Source organism: Meriones unguiculatus, chromosome 1 (genome assembly GCF_030254825.1).
Source record: "Meriones unguiculatus strain TT.TT164.6M chromosome 1, Bangor_MerUng_6.1, whole genome shotgun sequence".
NCBI lineage: Eukaryota > Metazoa > Chordata > Mammalia > Rodentia > Muridae > Meriones > Meriones unguiculatus.
Window position 1 is genome coordinate 68,899,596 of NC_083349.1, and position 22,074 is coordinate 68,921,669.

Here is a 22,074-nt window from a genome sequence, read left to right on the forward strand (position 1 = left end):
CTCAGAGGTTTAGGATACTTCATTTTTAACAGTCTCCTGCTTTTCCCAGACAAACAACCTGCCTGCATTGAACACTCTGATAAATTTTAAACTGTTATGGTTGCCTCACTTGCTGATGCAAACACTAAAAATCATCTTCCTTTGTCCTTTGAAGCTCTTTCTTTGCCTCCACAGGGGAAAGACAAGTGCCCTATGACAAGAGTCTCAATGACATGAGGGTGCAGAGGGCAGGGGCACAGGGAGGTGCAGGCCCTGTGGGAAGTTCTTATCCAGGTGTTGAAATCTGTTCCCACCTTCAGTAAGTGTGCATGTTTTTCCTCACAGCTTGTGGAAGACTAAGAGAAAGAAGGGGAGGGGACATCTTTCCCCTCTAGAAAACTTGAAGACTAGGGAATAAGTATCACATCATAATGTAAACTTAACTCTCTACACCTAAAGCTCAAGCCAACTACAAATAAACAAAATATTATTTTGTTTTTGTTATTTTAACTTCTAAATCTTTTGAGAGTTTAATATAGGAATATTGCAGTTAAATCATTCCCATCCCTCCAACTCCTCCCATGTCCCTGCTACTTCCTTTCAAATTATTGACCTCTTCTTTAATTTCATTGCATATAAACATATAACCTACCAAATCTATTCAGTGTTGTTTATATGCACAGGTAATTAACACTGACCGATTGGGATTGGATAACCTCTCAAGCAGCACATTCCTGAAGAAAACTGATTCTCCCTCTCTCAGCAGCCATTAACTACCTGAGGCTCTTTACCAAGGAGTGGGGCCATGTGAAAATTTCTCTCCCTTGTTTTCATGTCAACCGTTGTAACAGTGCATATCTTGTTTAGGTGAGTATGTTGAGATTTTAAGAGTGCAGTATCCCTGTGATGTCTAGAAGACACAACTTCATCTCACGTGTCCTGATCCTCTGTCTTGTACAATCCTTTTTCAGCCTCTCTTCACCATATTTCCTGAGCCTTACATGTAGCTATTGCATTGCAGAGTTATTAATAAGAGATAGGCATGCAAGATCATTCACTCTGCACTATCAGTTGTAGATTCCTGTGATGTCTCCATGTGATGCAAAAAAGAGAAAAAAAAAAGCTTTGATGAGATGTGAGAACCATGATTCTCTGTGGGTAAAAGAATAAATATTTGGAATACAGTTAGAAATTATATTGATTTTTAAAATATTACAAATGTACTGAACATATTGTCTTAGTTAGGGTTTATATTGCTGCAAAAAAGCACCATGGCTAAAAACCAAGTTGGAGAGATAAGGGTTTATTCAGTTTATACTTCCATATTGCTGTTCATCATCAAAGAAGTCAGGATAAGACTCAAATGGGCCAGGATCCTGGAGGTAGGAGCTAATGCAGAGGCCATGGAGGGGTGCTGCTAACTGACTTGCCTCCCCTGGCCTGCTCTCTTATAGAATTCAAGATTACCAGCCAGGGATGGCACCACCCACTGTGGGCGAGGCCCTCACCCTCTCAGTCACTAGTTTCGAAAATGCACTATACCTGGGTGTTCTGAGGCATCTTCTCAACAGAGGCGCCTTTCTCTCTAAAGACTCTAACTTGTGTCAAGTTGACACAAAATGAGCCAGTACACATAGACTTTTCTTCTTGTAATACTCCCCAAACAATCAATATGATAGTTGTTTATGTTCTTTATATGACATTAATTAGGTATTACAAGTAATCTGGGAATTATTTAAAATATAGAGAAAGATATTGGTAAGTTATTTACAAGTGCACATTATTCTATGATCTTTGATCCCCTGGAGGGGGGGGGCAGACTTACAAGGCCACAGAGAAAGACAATGCAGCCAGTCTTGATGAGACCTGATAGGCTAGGGTCAGATGGTAGGAGAGGAGGACCTCCCTAGTGGACTGGGGAAGGTGAAAGGGAGGAGAAGAGGGAGGAAATGACGGAGGGGGCTACAGCTGGAATACAAAGTGAATAAATTGTAATTGAAAAAAATTTAAAAATAAAAAATAAAAATTTAAAAAAAGTTGATGTGATCTTAGAACTAATAATCTTCATGGATATGGACCTCATACCCTCTTGCAGCTACTGGGGCCCATGTGTAAGATTCTTTTTCTTTCTGCCTCCTCATCTGGAGAGTGAGGAAAGAGCCGAGCCTTAAAGATCCAATGCGTTGGGTTCGTAATCCAAGACTGAAGTGGGTGACAAAAGAGATTTATCATTTTTTGTATTTCCTTCAAGATGACAAAGATGAGGAAATGATGAGTCCATACGTAACAACTGCTTAGCCTTGTATAATGGTGTTGGTAAAACTGTACCTGCCCCTGTCCTGGGTGAGTGAAAACCCAGCAAAAGAGGCCTGAAGCTGGACTGACTCTCAGAACTGGGAACCTTTGACGAAGGCTTGAGAAGATCATCCTGAACGTAAACAGAGATGACTTTATTATTCTCAATTCAGAAATTATAGTGCATTTACATTTGTAGTAATGTTCTTACTGGAAAATTTATAGCATCTTCTCATTGTCAAAATTATTTGCACAAACACTCAGTTTAGATAATGCAATAACAAAACCTCCTGCAGACGGTGTCCTGATTATGACAAATGGTGTGACTAGACCTAGTCTATCTCCTCTTTGACATGATGAAGAAGAATCAGTTACTAGATAAAGGTGCAGAACAAAGACAGATGTGTCACCAGCAGAGACTACATGTCACTGCCTAGACAGATGCACTCGGGCTCTTAAAACAAATGAAAACGTACTGTGCTCCTGAAATGGCCACAGAGCATGAAGTACAGCTTGAGTGTTGTCTGAGGTAAGGCTGGGAATAGGCTGAAAGTAGCTAAATAGGAAAGTTTTAGAGTCAAGTTGTACAAAATAAGAAGATGTTGTCACTGATAACCAACTTCAAAAGGCAAAGGAGTTGGTGTGTCTGAATAATCCCTTCATCTATATTCTTCTTTTTAGTATGGAGTTAGTCCTTTCCCAAGTTCCCACAAGGAATTAAGACCACAGATAGTAATGGACTCTGCTATTAATATGTTCAGCTCTTGTCCAAAGGCTTTATATTGGATAGTAATTCTCTTAACTACTTCTACTAAGATGGCTAGCCTCAAAAGGAAACACTAGAAGGTCTAGGTCTTAAAGACCATAAGTAATTCTATTGGTAAGGCAAAAGTCAGAATAAAAATGAGGCATGCATGTGTCTAAAACCTCAGAACTTGGGAGCTTGAGGAAGGAGGATGGCAACTTCAAATCCAATATCTGCATTAAAAGCATGTCAAATCTGTCATCAGAACAAAACAGCCTACAGACTGGGAAAGGATCTTTACCAACCCTATATCTGACAGAGGGCTAATATCCAGATTATATATAAATGTTGTAAGCAGTGATTAATATTTACTATTGATTATCTTCTGATAATGCTGCTGTTAATACTAAACAGCTGTATAACCAAATCACCAACAGACACTGGGTTTATTTAGTTAACCTAGAACACAATGCTGGGCAATAGCTACTCCATCCTAAACCTCCAAGCCCTCATAGTTTCCTAATATTTAGATTTCCCACATTATACTTGCTTTTTATGATATCTTAGGTCCAATCCATCTCTCCACATAGTTCCAAGATTTCTCCTCCAGCTCTCTCTCCTAGCTCTCCCCTTGTACCTTCTCCACCCACTCATTTCCTGCCCTCTGGCTCCTCTCCTCTTTCCTGTCCTTTGGCTCCTCCCAGCACAACATTGTGTCTAGTTGCTTTATTTTGGTCCATTTACACAAGAGTTGAGATCAGGATTGAAACCAGAGTGGGGGATGGGGTGGGGGAGAAATCAATATTTGAATGAACAAGGGTAAGGTGTATACCTTTCAAAAGAACATTATACCAACATATAAAGAACTTAAGTTAAACACCAACAAACAAAGTTATCCAGTTTGAAAAACAGGTTACAGAGCTAAATGGAATTCTCAATAGAGGAATATCAATGTCAGAGAAACACTTAACAGAAATGCTCAACATACTTAGTCATTAGGGAGATGCAAATCAAAACAACCCTGAGATTTCACCTTACACCCATTAGAATGACTAAGATCAAAAACTCAAGTGACAACACATTCTGGAGAGGATGTGGAGAAAGGGGAACCCTCCTCCATTGCTGGTGGGAGTGTAAACTTGTACAACCACTTTGCAAATTAATCTGGCACTTTCACAGACAATTAAGAATAGTGCTACCTCAAGATCTAGCTATACCACTGCTAGGGATATATCCAAAATATGCTCAAGTATACAACAAGGACATTTGCTCAACCATGTTAATAGCAGCTCTATTGGTAGGTAATAGCCAGAATCAGGAAACAACCCAGATGTCCCTCAGTTGAGGAATGGATACAGAAATTGTGGAACATTTACACAATGGAATACTACTCAGTAATTAAAAACAAGGGAATCATGAAATTTCCAGGCAAATGGTGGGAACTAGAAAAGATCATCTTGAGTGAGGTATCCCAGAAGCAGAAAGATCTTATAGATCTAGTACCCACTTATATGTGAGTATATACCGTGTGTATCTTCTGCTTCTGGAATACCTCACTCAGGATGATCTTTTCGAGATACCACCATTTGCCTGAAAATTTCATGATTTTCTTGTTTTTAATTGCTGAGTAGTGTTCCATTGTGTAAAAGTACCACAATTTCTGTATCCAATCCTCCGTTGATGGACATCTGGGTTGTTTCCAGATTCTGGCTATTATGAATAAAGCTGCTACAAACATGGTTGAGCAAATGTGAAGATAAACAAGAAAGAGGACCCTGGGTAAGATGATCAACCCTCACTTAGAAAGACAAATGGGATGGACATTGGATGTAGGAGAAAACAAGTAACAGGACAGGAGCCTACCACTAAGGGCCTCTGAAAGTCTCTACCTAGCAGTGTATCAAATCAGATACTAAGACTTGTAACCAAACCTTCGGCAGAGATACAGGGAATCATATGAAAGAAGGGGGAGTTAGTATGACCAAGAGAGGACAGGAGCTCCACAAGGACCAAATATATCTGGGCACAGGGGTCTTTTGTGAGACTGTATCTCCAACGAAGGACCATGTATGAACATAACCTAGAACCCCTGCTCAGATGTAGCTCATGGTAGCTCAGTATCCAACTGGGTACCCTAGTAAGGGGAACAGGGACTTTTTCTGACATGAACTCAATGTCTGGATCTTTGGCCTCCTCCCCCACACCTGAGGGAGGAGCAGCCCTGCTAGGCCACAGAGGAGGACATTGCAGCCAGGCCTGAAGATACCTAATAAGCTAGGGTCAGATGAAAGTGGAGGAAGTCCTCCTGCATCAGTGGACTTGGAAAGGGGTAGGGAAAAGATGAGGGAGGGAGGGTAGGATTGGGAGGGAATGAGGGAGCAGGATACAGCTGGGATACAAAGTTAACAAACTGTAACTAATATTAAAAAATAAAACTAATTAAAAAACAGAAGGGGAGGAGGACCTCTCCTATCAAAGGGGCATAGGAGGAGAAGAGGGAAGGAGGGTGGGATTGGGAGGAGATGAGTGAGGGGGCTACAGTGGGGATATAAAGTGAATAAATTGTAATAAATGATAATAAAAAAGGTGTCAAATTTCAAAAGTGTTCAGAATTCAATTGATCTCTCTGACCTAAGTTCTCATAGTTTCCATTCACATGAACATACAAGATTCACTTAATTTATCTGTGCCTCGTTTATAAGATTAAAAGCTTTTTAAAAATATGATAGCTTCATTATTGTATTTGTGTCCCTCCCAACATGTATCTGAAACCCTGCTCACATTGCAAAAGGGCCTACTTTCTGGTCAAATTCATGAGTGCCTGTGACTGACAAGGGCAGCCATATTCCTAGAGATCTGTATAGACCAGGAAATCCAACACATGAAGAGTGTGGAGATTTAAACACATGTCCAGATGCTTGCCAGTCTAAGGTCCTGAGCCATTCTACACTGAAAGCTTCAGTTTTCTATAAGAAACATCGGGAAATCATTTTAGTGATTGCCAGGTACTGTGACAAGCAATTCTATACAATGCAGTTTCAATTTCTTCATAAAACAACCTTTGAAAGAACTCCAGTTTCATCTCCTTTCCCAGGATGCATTAACTGAGAAAAATGAAACCTGGTACCTGAAAGAATCTCAAAGTTAGCAAAAGACACTCCAAGACCAAGTTCTCAGCAAAAAGGAGATGTATTTTCCCCAGAAGAGCAAAGGACAGGGAATAAAAGACAAAGACTGGAGAGGGAGAGGGAAAAGAGGAAAAAATAAACAAGAGAAAGAGAGGGAAGGGCTATTTGTCCTGTGAGGGAAACAAAGGGCGGCCTCTGGATAGAGAGAAAACAGACACATCGAATGACAGGTGATAAAGGTAAAGGGAAAACCCACTGTTAGAATGAGGTGTTTAATTTTAATTGGGCATATTAATTAGGTGAGCTACAAGGGGCTATTGATTGCTGGACTTCAATACTTTGAGAGCTGGATGTGATCAAATAAGGGAAAAGGCCTTTGTGGCTAGCTTTTAGAATGTAATTGAACAGTTTTTAACAAGGAAGAGGGAATCAGGGAAGCGCAAGGCCTACCAGAGCCATGTTTGCATGTCCAGGCCTGCTAGAGCCCCTTCAGTGCCAAGTCTTGCAGCAAGGCTGAGCCATTCTGGTAAGATTGTAAACTGAGCTCAGATAACTCAGCTATTGCCTTCAAATTGAAACTTTCGTCCTGTAGAAAGAAAGGGAAGGGAAAAAGAAGGGAGATAGGGAAGAAAGGAGGGAGGGAGGAAAGGAATAAAGATGTTTTTAAGATTCAGGAAGTTGATTTGTTAGGCTTAGAAGCTGTGAAAGTGTTAAGATTCACAAGACCCCTCCCCCAAATTATATAACCAGTAAGCAATTGCTGGGGAGCAACCCTCTGATGCAGCTGCCTGCCAGCTGGGCAAATAGCTCCAAGGATGCGGATCTCATGACTCACTATGCATAAAGGATGGGGTGTTTCTGTAATGCCAGCTGCACTCAGTTACCTGTGCTGCTATAAGAAGCATCTTGAACATGCTTCTCGGAATGGCACAGAAAGCCCACTGTTTTACCAAACTAGACTTGGAGGGAATAATTTCTTTGTTCTGCTAATGTTCTATCCAGGCTGGAAAGACATCTGTTTCCATCTCCCTTCAAACATAAACCCTAGCCAGTTTCACCCCAGATAAAATACTCACCACTTCCTGATCTTTGCTTCTTTGAAGGTAAGATCATATACTTTAGAGGCTTCTCAGAATTAAAATGAAGTGATCTCTAAATAATTGCCCAGATTCTTGGCACATAGTTAATGCAAATTATCTTTGACCAGTAAAGCCTTGGGCGGATGCGGGACTCCAGTGGCTGGCAGGGATGCGATGGAAAGCCTGCAGTGTTGCCCTATCTAGTTCTGTTTGAAGTCTCCAGTGTCTTTGATCACAAACTCCTAATTTCTGTGGTAATTCCTGGAACACGGAAGCATAATTGTTCACACTGCAGCAGAGATAACCTCAGAGTTCTCCTGTCTTTCTGTGATTACTACTCCCTCTCCACCTACACCTATTTCCAGTGGTACAGAGAAAAAGAAAAGCCAAAATACAAGGCCCCAGTCCGTACTCTGGCCATGAAATTCATTAGAAGTACATCTAACAAACATTTCCATAGAGCACATATTCTTCTAGGCATGGAATTCCATCAGTGAGCTAAGACTCTGATACTCTGGTAAAATTCAGCCAAGACACAAGAAATAGAATATCTAAGTAATTTATATGTTAAATAAGCAACAAAGCAAAATGCTTTAGGAAAGGATCAGGATCAGGTTTTGAGAGCAAGGGAATGGGGTTGGCTGCATGACTATTCAATTACCTTAGGGAGAATTGTACCCAATTGGCACCATCATAACTAATGTCACAAGAGATAATAGCTCTGAGATGAATTTGGAAATGGTTAATGCTGTTTTGTATGAAAGTAAATAGGAATGATAATTTGAGGATAATTATTTTAATTGATGTTTGTGTAACAGAGAGGCAGCGAGCTCATGGTGCTTCACTTATGCTGGTGGACTGTCATTTTAATCTCTTTTCTGGATATGAGATCACCTTTCCAGGTAGCCAAAGCACTTCATTATGCCTGGAAAAACCCTCTCATTTGTTCTCTTGCAGTGAACAGAGAGTATCAATACTGAGGTATGAAACCTCAGTATCGCCAGCCAAAGACTAGAAAGGAGAGCTCAGCCCATTGGCCAGAAATAACACCACTGGGTTTGTGGCTTTTACCTGTCCAAAATGACCAAGCAGATACTCCTAGGAAAATTTCTACCACCAAATAATTAATAGAGATACCTTACTTCCTATTGAAATGAGTAACAGTATGTACAATGCCTTGCAAGTCCTTTTGTCCTAATGATGTTTAAAAAAAGAAGAAAAGAATTACACTAGTGTTGCAGAATACTTACATAACTGAAAGATGATCTGAATAGTTTTTAGATGGGGCAAATTCTGCGTGATCTATGATTATATTCTGGACATTACTCATAGAAAAAAATGATTAAAATACTAACAGATGTTATCTCTGGTAGTAGACTTGAAATTTTTTATTTTGTAAAATTAGTGTAATTTTACAATAAAAATAAAAACGATAAAACTTATATTTCAAAAATAATAATGAAGAAATATTACCTTTTGATGATATGGCTGCTTTTTTTAGGGGAAAAACATGAAAATCCCTTTCAAAGCATCCCATCTACCATCGCATCCCGTCTACTATGGCATCCTGTCTACCATCATATACTGTCTTTTATCACATACTATCTTTCATGACAAAGTCTCCAGAAAGCCACAGACTTTTGTTAGCAGAAAATTCACTGTTCTACTTCTTGATTAATTGTTCTTAGAAGACTTTCCTTTTCCTTTTAATAATAAGGAAAGTGAGGTCCTAAATGTTATAGCCTTAAATCCAGTGTTTCAATAACATTTCAGAGATTCTGTGAATCTAAGGATGATAACTCATTTCCCTGCTGTTTCTGGATGGGGTGCTTTTCCTTAGCAGAGCTCTAACATGTGAGAAAGGTCTACACATTGATGGTGGATTAGTAGTTAAAAATCAGAAGACCATATCTGCCCTGAGGAATCAGCCAGTTGACTAGAATAGATCATGGCAGCCACAGGGTTTGCATTGGGCCTACAGATAAGGCAGCATCATTAATAACTTCACTGGGAAAAGAAAATGTGTAGATTCACAAAGAGATTCTGAGTCAAACACAAGCCAACCAGATTTTACTTAAGAGAACTCTCAAAAGCATCCTTACCATTGTTAATCCTTTACAGGTCCTAGTGTAAGAACATACCCTATCATGGATGATATGCGTTTGTAAGTCTATCTATCTATCTATCTATCTATCTATCTATCTATCTATCTATCTATTATCTATCTACTTATCTATGTATATGTGTGTGGGGTGTGTGTGTGTGTGTACACATCTATATGTATATATTGCTTCTGGTTACATCACTTAACTTTACTTTTCCAGATTCTTGAAATAGTTTGAAGCCCCAGAAATGAGACCAGGTCAAGAAAAGGAAGCAGGAAATGAGATAAGCAATTTCCATGCCTGGCCTCCTAGAGGCAAAGCTTCTCTATGTTCAAACTTCCATTGATTTTGCTCCTTCTATGGGAGCAGGTACAAATGGTTTTAGACTATGGCTATATCACAACCTTGAAGGAACATGGTTCTCACTTGTGTTTGTTATTTCTGTGCAATATCTACTCCACTGCCTATCTGTGCTACTGAAACTTGTCTTTAAAAGGAGACAATACAGCTGCTTTGCTTAGACAGAGTTCTCAGGTGTAGCTTTCTAGAGCCTCCACAAAGGCCACACACCTCCATTATGTGATGCCATGTGTCTTTGTCCATGTCCCTCACAGGCAGGGCTGGTCTCTGGTCTGTGTCCATGCTGATCCTTGCTTTAATAGTGATTGGGCCTCACATGATAACCTGTCAGTATTTGAAATGAAAACTGGCAAGAACTGTCATATAACTTTTGAGGTAGCACTCTGGGGGGTAAGACTTCAAGAAAAACATTTGAGTTGGAAAGCCATCTGTGCTCTGCAATCTCCTAGTCTGTCTCTATTATACTTATCACATTTATATGTCTGTGTTACTGTTTGATGACAACTCCTCTCACCAGAGTGCACATTCCATAGAACGAGAAGGTGTATTTGCTTATTGTTGTAGGAAACCTAGTAGAATCGTTGTGTCTTGGTAAACATCAGAATGATGTAGTTGTTGTTTTTAGAAGGACTTAGACCTCAAAGAAATCATTGTAAAAAAAAGAGTAATTATTTTCTGTGATTTATAGACTTGGTTTTCTGAAAGAACTTCACAGTATTTGCATGACTTTAGTCACAAGATGGTCATGGCAAACCTGGAACATTTTGCATTTTTTAAGACCCCAAACAGTACACAGTACAGACTGAAATGGCATGAGTGAGGAGTTCCTTCAAGAAACACATAGATTGGATCTGGGTTTTGATATGAGGATCTTGTTTTACCCTAAAAATAACTTTTATGAAACAGTAAATATGTTTTTGCATATTTAAAGTGCTTTGGAGTTCAGTCTACCAGAGGCTGTTTCTCTGTGCAGTCAGCAAGGACTTATTTCATTCTGAAGTGACCCTTGTTTTTGATAATCCCATGTAAGTCTGGTTACCAACAGTTCATATTCTGGGCACAGTGTCTAGCCTGGTCCAGCTGCTATGCTGAGGATGCCTCATGTGTACATTGCCAATGATCTGGGACTCCAGTCTGCAGACTCAGCCATGGACAAGTGGAGATGTAAATCAAACTACAAGTACATTCTTATAAAGGCTTTCTCACTTAAGCATATAGACTAAAGAGAAAATAGTTCATAGTCCTGAAGCAACAAAGCTTGGATTTGGTCAGGGTTTGGCTGACACCAGGGTTTCTAATCTTCATCAGGTTTTTATTTTACCACTAATTTCCACTTCTGTAGACTCCTTCCAGTTCTCAGCTGAGATCAGAGCACATCTAAGGTGCTGGACCGCTTCATCTAAGCCGCTAGACTACTGCCTTTAGGGAATGCTGTTAAGAGACTCCCCAAATGGATCCTAACTCAACCCTGGAAAGATATGTATATTCTGAACAATGCCTTTCCAGTTCAAGCTTCTGAAATCAGACAGTAGGGAGTGAAAAGGCAAGAGGAAAGCACAACAAGTTCTTTTGAGTCTACCGAAACACAGTACACCTTAGGACTGATGAGAAATCAAAAACACCAGAAAGCTGCTTGAAGGGAGACTCAGGCCAGCTCCATCCATAATAACTCTCTCCCTCTTCCTGGTCTACCCTCCCTCTAATTCTTTCTCACTACTTATGTCTACTAAAAGCTATGATACACTCAGTGGACCAGAAGTTGTGTGCAGTGACTGCTCTTGGAAACCACTGAGTCATTTAGAAAGTTGAAGATCAGCTACCTTTGACCACATGTCATCTCCTTCCTGCAGCTGGTTTACCCACTTCACCAAGTGTCTGGTCTACTTTCTTATCTTAGTTTGGCACCAGAGTACAGAATGATGATTCTAAAAATCTCTGGTATATACTACACCATGTAGATTCATAATAGTCAGACACTCATCTTATGAATCAAAAGCTCTTTGATTCCAAATTACACCTGAAAGCAAAGAAATCATAGTGTATTTGAAGGCAACTTTTCTCTGGGAACAAATGTTAATGCCACCACCCTAATTGATTTGATCTGATTTTTCAGTCCCTACCCTCCAGGAGACCTGATGAAAGTAAATCCATTCATTTGCTCACTGATTTGACACAATACTTGACAAAGTCAACTACAGGCAGAAACTGTTTTGCCTCATGGTTTGTGGTGCAGTCCGTGAGTGGGGCTCTGGTTGTGGTGGCAGGAGCATGGGATGGTAGGTCACAGTCTAAGCAGGCAGGAAACAAGAGCCAGGTGCCCAGTTGCCTTCCTGTTTCTTTTCTTTTCTTTTTTTTCTTTTGCTACTTTTTCTACAGGCCAGGATTACAATTCATGGAGCAGTGCTGCCACATTCAGATTGAATCTTCCTCTGCAGTTGACCCTATTTGGAAATACCCCAGAGATACTTCCAGAACTGTGTCTCCTAGATGATTACAAGGCTAGTCAAGTTGACAGTGAAGATAATCATCACCGTAGCAATTTATCTTCTACCCTATTTCTGCTCTGGTATTTGCTTTCTTTTTAATTTTTATTTATTTTTGGTTTCAGTATTTCTTAGCTTCTAATTTGAGGGAAATAATTAGTGGATGATTAAGGCTCTGCCAGCATCCTTAAGCACAGCATGAGATGGTTTGAGTTTGATTTCCTCCTGTATCATCTAGAAAGAAAACTCTCTGAGTTAATAAAAACACAAACACCACAGACTCACATTCTCTCAGGAGACAGTGAGAAGCAAGGTTGGCCTTCTTCCCGGTTCATTTAAAAGTGAGAAGTCAATGGAATGATGTTGTCCGTGCCAATCTCTAACAGTGATAAATAATTCACGGACACTTGTCAGTCCCACAATCCTTCCCCTCCCACTTGATGTAGACCCACAGCAAACTGTCTCCTTCCTGTGCTCATTCTCCCCAGAGGAATGGCTCAGTGCAAAACGACTATGGCTCACACCTGCTTGTTCTCCCTAGATGAAGGGGTCAGAATAAAATGACTATTGCTCATATTGCCATCATTTGGAACCAACTCTGCGAGCCATCGACACAACACAGGCAACAAAAAAGCATGCTGCCACTGCCAGGGTTTGCCATATGTACCTCCATTTAACCAAACATGGTTTTCCTGACAGAGTCATATGCTTGTGGATTTGGCAGAACAGGCTGAATTCTTTCAAAATGGTTTGATGTACTCATTACATCAAAGAAAGGGAAGAAAGAGGATATATTTTTGCTTATACAGCGAAAACAAACAAACAAAAAGCAACAAAGCAAAACAAAAAACAGCCCAACTAAACTGTCATGTAGTTTGCTGCTTGGGGTCCACTAGATTGGAATATCTTGGAATAAACCTGAACCAGATTTTATTGTGTCGAGCCACCAGGATTTTGTGGTTTCTTGGAGAGTTTAGAATTTGTTTTTGATTGATTTATTTACTTACTTACTTACTTATATTTGATTCCTATGTAACAAATAGGAATATTCTGACTAAGATATTGTTCCTATTTTTAAAGGCATGACCAAATAGTGTGGAACATAAGACATTCACATATTAATATATATGTTCATATATATGTTATGTATGATATTTAATTATATTATATACCTTATATATTATATAATATATAATGTTATAATCATATAGTATATAATTATATGATAAATAATTATAATATACTATATAATTATATTGTATATATTTTTATACTATATAATTATATTTACAATATAATTATATCTAATGTTATAATTACAATATATACTATTTATGGTATATGTAATATAAATAATACATATATTACATATATAACAACCAGGAATATATCATGAACTGTGTCATTTAGGTACTAATTATGAAAATAGAAATTGGCTTATTTCCATTGAGCAGAAGGTATTTAATAAAACAGTAGAATACAAGACTATTTCAAGAGCTAAACGGGTGGAGCAGATACAACTACTCATATCATGTACAAGAAGTTAGTACTACTTTTAGGTCCTCAGAGCAAAATCTTCCTAGAGGACAAATTTACATGCTGCTGGGGTTCTTTTTGTTTGGGGACAACTCTTGTCCTGAACTGGAAGCCTGTATTCCAGCCTTTGCTTTTTCTGCTGTGGCTGCTGTTGCTGAAACCTGTGGCTGCCGCTATCACTGTTGTCAAAATAATTTGTGCAAGCAGGATTGTTCCTGTCAAGGATGCCAGAGCCAATGCCAACATGTACATTACAGGCTTCTATTGCAACCCCACGGGCAGAATGCAGGCTCTTTAGAGGGAATCTGGGATACATTGTTGACTGTTTACAAAAGGAAGGTGATTGGCACGGACGACAATTTATGCAGCTGAGAAATGTATGCAATGGTGAAAATAAGCTGTTAGTCTGTTAGCATCGAGGCAGATAAACCGTTGTCTGATCCAATGCTGTTAACATAGATGTGGGCTCATCTACCAACACAGATAAATCTAGAAAAATACAAGGTTGAAATAAAGGCATGGGAGAAAGTGTTATGTTCTTCACATGCGTGCTTTCATGCTACAAGGTATTCAAATTATTTAGAACAGGTAACAGACAAATTGGAGAGGACTGAATTATAGTAATATTAATCACCCTGACCGGGTGTAAGGACTAGATGAGATACTGTGTCCAAATACTCTGGTACAGTGTCTGTCTCTAAAGTATGCGGACTCAAAGGAAACATGCTCCATTCCTCCCAGAATCACAACCTCATTCTCTCATCGTAGTGATTTGTAGTTCCCCAACGGTTTTCAGATCCTTTACAATTTTATTTTATCATTACAACAGCCGATGAATTCAGCAAATAATCCCATTCCCATTTTTACCCTCCGAGAAGTGATTATAGTTTACTGCAGGCAGGGTGAGGGGAAGCAGGATCCCCTCACAGCTTGACCTTGGCTTTCTCACCCTCGTTCACAAGGTGGCTTTACCAGAGCCAGAGAAAGCTTTATCCACTGCACCCTGGCGGCCTAAGCCTCCATCTCAGCTTCAGAAGAGAGAGCTGCACTGGAAAGTGCTCACCAGCAGCTGAGCTGCTCTTTGCCTGGATACAAGTTCACAAACTCCAGATAGGATGCCATCCTCCCTGCTTTTGAAATCCAGGTGTGTTTTAACATTTCAGCTATAGTTGTGCTTTGCCAGTTGTTTTGCTGGAATGTAAAATGCCATTGTCATCTCATCAATGGGATGTTGTATTGAACATTTTGATATTTTCAGTGTCTCTCAAGTTTATATCCTTTCTAAGGTTCCAAGAAACTCATGATAAAGGGGAAACTATAGTCCACTTAGGAACCAGTGAGAACTGAATTCCAAGGAAGAGCTTCTGCTCCCAAAGAGACAGTTCAGCTGAGCATGGAAATCACAAAGCTCAAGTGTGTGTGGCACGTGGAGACCACGGTGTCTTTTTCAATTTTTCAATAAGTGACTTCAATTTATTCATAATTCTTTCCATGCAGTGGGGGTAATTTCTAATTTACAATATCCGATATGATTCATTAATCTAGAAAATTAGATTTTGAGGGGAACGTGGCATACGTTTCCAAAAATTAAAATCCAGCTCTCTGTGCTCTTTCGTTTGCCTTCAGAGGAACACTTAGGCTAGCAAATGCAGAGGAAATTGATTTACCGACGTGATGGCCTCTGTTTATAATGCTACATGGCTTGGTCCTCACAGAGCTCTCTAGGAAGCACAGGACAAAGATGCTGGTGAAAACACAAGAGCATGTTTGTGTAGAGTGAGGAGAGGTATAGGGAATGTGCTTGGGGCACAAGTGCTGGAAGGCTGGCATCTGGGGCAGGCAGTGTGTAGTAGCCCCGTGGGGCTTACCACCAACATTCCCACAATCTCCTAAAGGCTGGAAATGAAGCAGAAGACAGATTCCAGGCCAGTTTGCCAGAGGAGGCTCTGTGTGTGGACTCACTAAACCGAACTAACCGTCTCACCTGCACAGAAGGAATCACACCCCCTGTGGAGTAGTGCAGCTTTAATAGGTGACACCTTGTAAGTGCTTTGGCATGCCTAATGGCTACACACATTCAGTGGTGTTTTTACTGAGAAATATTTTTGAGGACAAAAATAGTGATATCTTTGTCTGAAGGCTGTTACACATCATAATTCTTCCTCACGTTATTTTTCCAAATTGACCGGAAGCACTCTAATGAAGGCCTCCTGAAGCAATAGGGAACCATTGCCGGTAAGGGCACTAAATCAGTTTTCATTGATGAAGTAATGGAAACAAAGATGGGGAGAAACTCGTAGTCATAATTTTTGTCTTGCTGAGCAGTGGGGCTCATTTGGATTCATCTGCACTAACCATGATTCTTCATCTCCTCACGGCATGTCTCCTGAAACTCTGCTTCCCACGCTATACCTTGCAACCACAGACTGAACTAATTGGCTCTTGCTCGGAATTCTTACAAAAATGATTCAGCTTCGCTAAGCCTCCTGTTTTTACATCCAGAAGGCCACGTGACTTCAGACTACGTTAATTTAATATGAGAAAGAGACATGCTGCTAATGGAACTCCATTGTTGATGACATCTAAGCAACTACGCTTCTCCACACTTCACTTTACGAGTGTTTATTTTCTCTTAAGGGTTGAATCAGCTTGATGAGGTATTGTTGTTGTCCAGTGTAAGTCTCTGCTGTTCTTTACGGTGTCCTTCCCAGCATACGACACATACACATTACTTTCCATAAAGTTATATTGATGAGAGTTATGTAATTCTTCCACGCTAAAGAATGGGCACAAAGGAATATATAAAACACTATAATTACAAACTCTTGCGAGTCCTTTAGAAATAACAGCCCTAGATATGAATGCTTATGAGATAGATATCTCAGTTGGTAAAGTACTTGCCTGGCTGAGTTCAGATTCCTAACACCCACACAGAAAACAAAGTGTGATGCATGCACTGGTGGCCTCAGCACTGAGGTGGTGGAGACAGGGAATCTGAGACTTGCTGGTCAGTCTTGTTAGATCAGTGAAATCCAGGTTCAGAGAGACCCAGACATAAAAAGCAAGCTGATAATAAGAGAAAATCACCTGACATCAATGTCTACTTTCCACACATCTGTGTACACATGTGAATATTCACACATATATGCACACACACAATAGAAAACAACTTTAGCTATGTAACCAATCATATATTAAAACGAATAGCCAATTGCTAGCTCAAGACTTAGGGGTTGACAATTTGGACAATCTGTTCTAGGCCATCCTGGGCAGTTCTCATAATTTCATCTAGCTTACAAAGACATATTCTATCAGTCTAGTGGTCAATACCCTTATTCATGTATTTGGTGGTTAATCAGATGGCTATACAAATAATTGGGATAGTTATCCTTGTAATCCAGTCATTAAACCAAACTCTTCATACTGCAATGATAATCAGGATCCCAAGAGCAGCAAGAAAAAGCAAGCCCAGATGTTTAAGTTGTTTTAAGCCTCTCCTTGCTGAGTTGGAGTAGGTCACATGATTAGGCCCAAAGCCAATATGGGCCAGTTTTGCCTACAGGGTTATGAATAAATGGGGGGGGGGGGTGGAGGTTTTTGTCACAGCATCATCACAGGCAGCAAGTCAGATTCTTCCCTAATCTTTTGCACTGTTTCTTCTTGTCAGTAGAAGGGTCCCTTTCTGCATCTTTCTTCCCCAGAGAGACTTCAGAGACAATCCTAACACACACACCCTTCCTTGTAGCTCAAAAATCTACTAAGGTAAAGTTTTGTCTCTCATCATTGCATCCTATTGTGAGAGATCTAAGTACCTTGAAATTGGATCAATTACAAGAGCTTTTTTGAATTGTAGCCTCAATTGATCAGCAACACCAAGTGATACCTGCAACATGAGCTTCGACAATTCCAACTCACAATAGTAGAGCCAGGATCAACTTCACTGATGATAGAGACCCATCGCATGGATAAAATGGGCTGTGTCTGCTCTTCACACACATTGCAGATCACAAGTCCCTTTGCTTTTCTGATAGATTGAACCACATAGATTTTAAGATATGATGTGCTTTCCTCAATGAAATTGCTGCATCAAATTGTGGCATGGGAGGAGATAAGTGAAGGAGGGTGGGATTGGGAGGGAATGAGAGAGGGGGCTATAGCTGGGATACAAAGTGAATAAACTGTAATTAATATAAAACATAAAAATTTAATTTAAAAAAATGTGTAATTTTAAAGTGGAGTTGTCAGACTGCTTTTCCAAATAATATAACGATACACAGTTTCATCAGCAACTGGTGAACATAAACTTAAACTCTCCACCAGCAATGAGCCATAGAATCTTAGAAAAATTTTTTGTCAGTTTGGTAGGTATGTGAAGTATCATTGCTACTTTAATTTGTACTTCTCCTAACTGGTGAAACTGGGGACTTAAAGATTTAAAGACATACGTTGACCATTTGAGTATCTTTCCTTGAATTACTTTTTTTTTTTTCTTCACGGCAATTTCCTTTCAGTTCAGTTTGCCTATTGATTTATTTTGCCATTTAAGAATTATTTCTATATAAGCAAACATGTTTATTTGCATTTAAATAGTTACCAGTTTTCCTACCTGGGTTATAAACTTTCTCATGGGCAAGCTCCTTGTTTTGGTTTGGTTTTTGTACTAAGAATTTTATAATGTTGTTATTTACATTTAAGTCTGTCATCCATCTGGGATGTATTTTGGTAGGTGATCTAATATAAAGGCCAAATGTTACTTTTTCCTTACCAATATTAGCCACACTCCTATCACTTGTTAATAATTCATCCTTCTTCTACTGAATTGAAATAGGATTTTTAACATCTATTAAAATTTAATATGTGCTGGGATTTCTTTCTCTAGTCTATCCATTTCCTTGACATTTCCATTTTGATTTGGTTATAGAACACTCTATAGCTGCTACAACAATCTTCCTAACCATTGCACTTTTACAGATGAACATCGAACATTGTTTCACTCCATAGAAAGTTCTATCTAATTAAAAAGAAGCTTTTCATTGCACTATTTTTGCAGAAAATAACATTGTTATGCTATTTAACTTATCCAAAAATACACAATGCTATGGGAATAAGAGGACTTGGAACACTCAGTCCTGAATGAGATGTTTTCATAAAACCCCAATTTTCAGGAAACATTGAAGAAGAGGAGGCAGAATGATTGTAAGAGTCGGAGACGACAGATAACACCAAGAAAACACAGCAGGGCTGAGGCACATATGAACACACAGAGACTGTGGCAGCATGTATAGTGTCTACACAGGTTCAAGCCAGACAGAGTAGCAGTGCTCAGAGGGGGAAGACATATCCATTCAGATTTAAGAAGCACACAGGACACAAAGAGACAAGATCAGAAAAGAGAAACCCAATAGCATACCATAGTTAGCACACAAAGCCTACAGAAAAAAAAGAAAGTGCACTGAAAGCTACAAAAGAAAAAAAATGCAGTTCAATATAAAGGAAAACCCTTCAAATAACAGCTTATTTCTCAATAGAAATGTTGAAAGCCAGAATAATCTGGAGCAATGCATTGCAAGTTCTACAAGACTATGATAGTCACTGTAGACTAATATACCCAGTAAAAATTTCTGCCATAATTGAAAGAGAAATAAAAACTTTCCACAATATCAACAGCCTCAATAATTTATATCCAACAAACCAAACCAAAGAAGAATGCAAAAACCAATATTTTAGACTGACGTGAGAATGAGCATACAGAGAGACTGCAGAAATAAACATAAAGCTATAATCAAAACACAAAGTATCACTGAGAACACAAGCAACAGTGACAAAAATCAACAACACCGTGCATTCAATTAACACGCATTTTAAAATTATTTTTATTTTTATTAATTACCATTTATTCACTTTGTATCCCCCCTGTAGCTCTCTCCTCCTCCCCTCCTAATCCTACCTTTCCTCCCTCTTCCCCACCAGTGCCTCTACCCCAGCCATGATAGGGGAGGTCCTCTTCCCCTCCATCTGATCCTAGTCTATCAGATCTCATCAGGAGTGGTTACATTGTCTTGCTCTGTAGCCTGGTAAGGCTGCTCGCCCCTCAGGGGGTGATCAAAGACCAGGCCAATCAGTTCCTGTCAGAGACAGTCCCTGTCCCCATTATTATGAACCTATTTGGACACTGAACTGCCATGGGCTATCTCTGTGCAGGGGTTCCAGGCCATCTCCATGAGTGGTCCTTGGCTGGAGTATCAGTCTCAGAAAAGACCCCTGTGCCCAGACTTTTTGGATCTGTTGCTCTCCTTGTGGAGCTCCATTTTAATAATAACTTTAAATATCAATGGCTTTAATTCTATTGTCAAAAGTCACAGACTGGTTGAATGGATCAAGAAACAAAACCCATCTATCTGTTATCTACAAGAAACACATATTTTGAAAAACATATACAAACACACATATGCATGCAATAACAACTAGAGAGAGGCCATGAATTTAAAGGAGAACAGGGAGGAGGAGTATATGACAGGGTTTGGTGGGAGAAAGGGGAAGGAAGAAATGTTGGAAAACTGTAATGACAAAAAAAAAAAAAAGAAAAAAAACTCTGTAATGGTATTTTGCTACCTCCTTCATTAAGTGCCTTTGAAGAAAATTTTCCCTCTGAAACTTTAGATACACACCATGATATATGAAGAAACTAAGATGGTTTTAATGCACTATTCCTCTAAACACTAAAACAGGTCTTCTAAAAAATAATAAAGGTGTGGTATCTTAGAAAAAGAGACACATTTTAGCTTTAAAGATAGATATTGCCTCATAGTAAAAGGAAGGACAAAAGTACTCTAATCAATTAAGACCAGTAATCAGGCATGCATTACCTTCCTAATATCTGATAAAACAGACTTCAAAATAAAACTAATCAGAAGAGATAAAGAAGGACAATTCATTCTAATTAAGGACACAGTTAGCCAAGAAGAAATCATTATCTTAATTAAACATATATGTAGCAAACTCTATTGCACCCAATTGTATACAAAATGTGCTGCTAGATCTAAAGATAGAAATTAACATCAGTCCACCAGAGATTTCAAGACCCCACTTTCTGCAACAAACAGGCCATCTGGACAAAAGACATAAAAACATTAGAATGAATTGACATCATGCATCAAAAATATTTAACAGACTATTTCATCTACACACCAAGGAATGAACATTCATACAATGTATTTGCTGCAGCATATGGAGGCTCCCATTTCTAAAACAGACTCTTGGGACAGAAAACATATTTTTCAAAGTCAGAAAGATCCACATTTTTCAAATTCAGAAAGTCTGTTTCTATGCCAGTACCATGAAGTTTTTTTTTAATTTTTTATTAATTACACTTTATTCACTTTGTATCCCCCATAAGCCCCTCCTGATCCCACCCTCCCTCCCCCTTCTTCATGCATGCCCCTCTCCAAGTCCAATGATAGGGGAGAACCTCTTCTCCTTCCTTCTGATCCTAGTCAATTAGGTCTCATCAGGAGTGGCTGCATTGTCATCTTCTGTGGCCTGGTAAGGCTGCTCCCCCCTCAGGGGGAGGTGATCAAAGAGCAGACCAATCAGATTGTGTCAGAAGCAGTCCCTCTTCCCATTAGTATGTAACCCACTGGACACTGAACTGTCATGTGCTACATCTGTGCAGGGATTCTAGGTTATCTCCATGAATAGTCCTTGGGTGGAGTGTGAGTCTCTGGGAAGTTCCCTGTGTTCAAATTTGGAGAGCAACAGAACCATGCAGTTTTTATTACTGTTGCTCTATAATACAGCTTGAGATCAGGGATGGAGATATCTCCAGAAGATCTCTTATTGTAGAGGATTATTTTAGCAATTCTGAGTTTCTTGTAATTCCAAATGAAGTTGAGAATTTTCTTTCAAGGTCTGTAAACAATTGTGTTGGTAACTTGACCGGAATTGCACTGAATCTGTAGATTGCTTTTTGTTAAATGGCCATTTTTACTATGTTAATCCTACCAAGCAATGAGCATGGAAGATCTTTCCAACTTCTGATGTCTTCTTCTATTTCTTTCTTCAGAGACTTGAAGTTTTTTTCATACAAGTCTTTGACTTGCTTGATTACACCAAGGTACTTTATGTCCTTTGTGATCATTGTGAAGGGTGTTGTTTCCCTAATTTCTTTCTCAGCCCATTTATGTTTTGTATGTACGAGGGCTACTGATTTTTTTGAGTTAATTTTGTATTCAACCAATTTGCTTAAGATATTTATCAGCTGTAGAAGTTCCCTGGTAGAATTTTTTGGGGTCACTCATATATACTATCATATCATTTGCAAATAGTGATACTTTGACTTCTTCCTTTCCAATTTGAATTCGATTG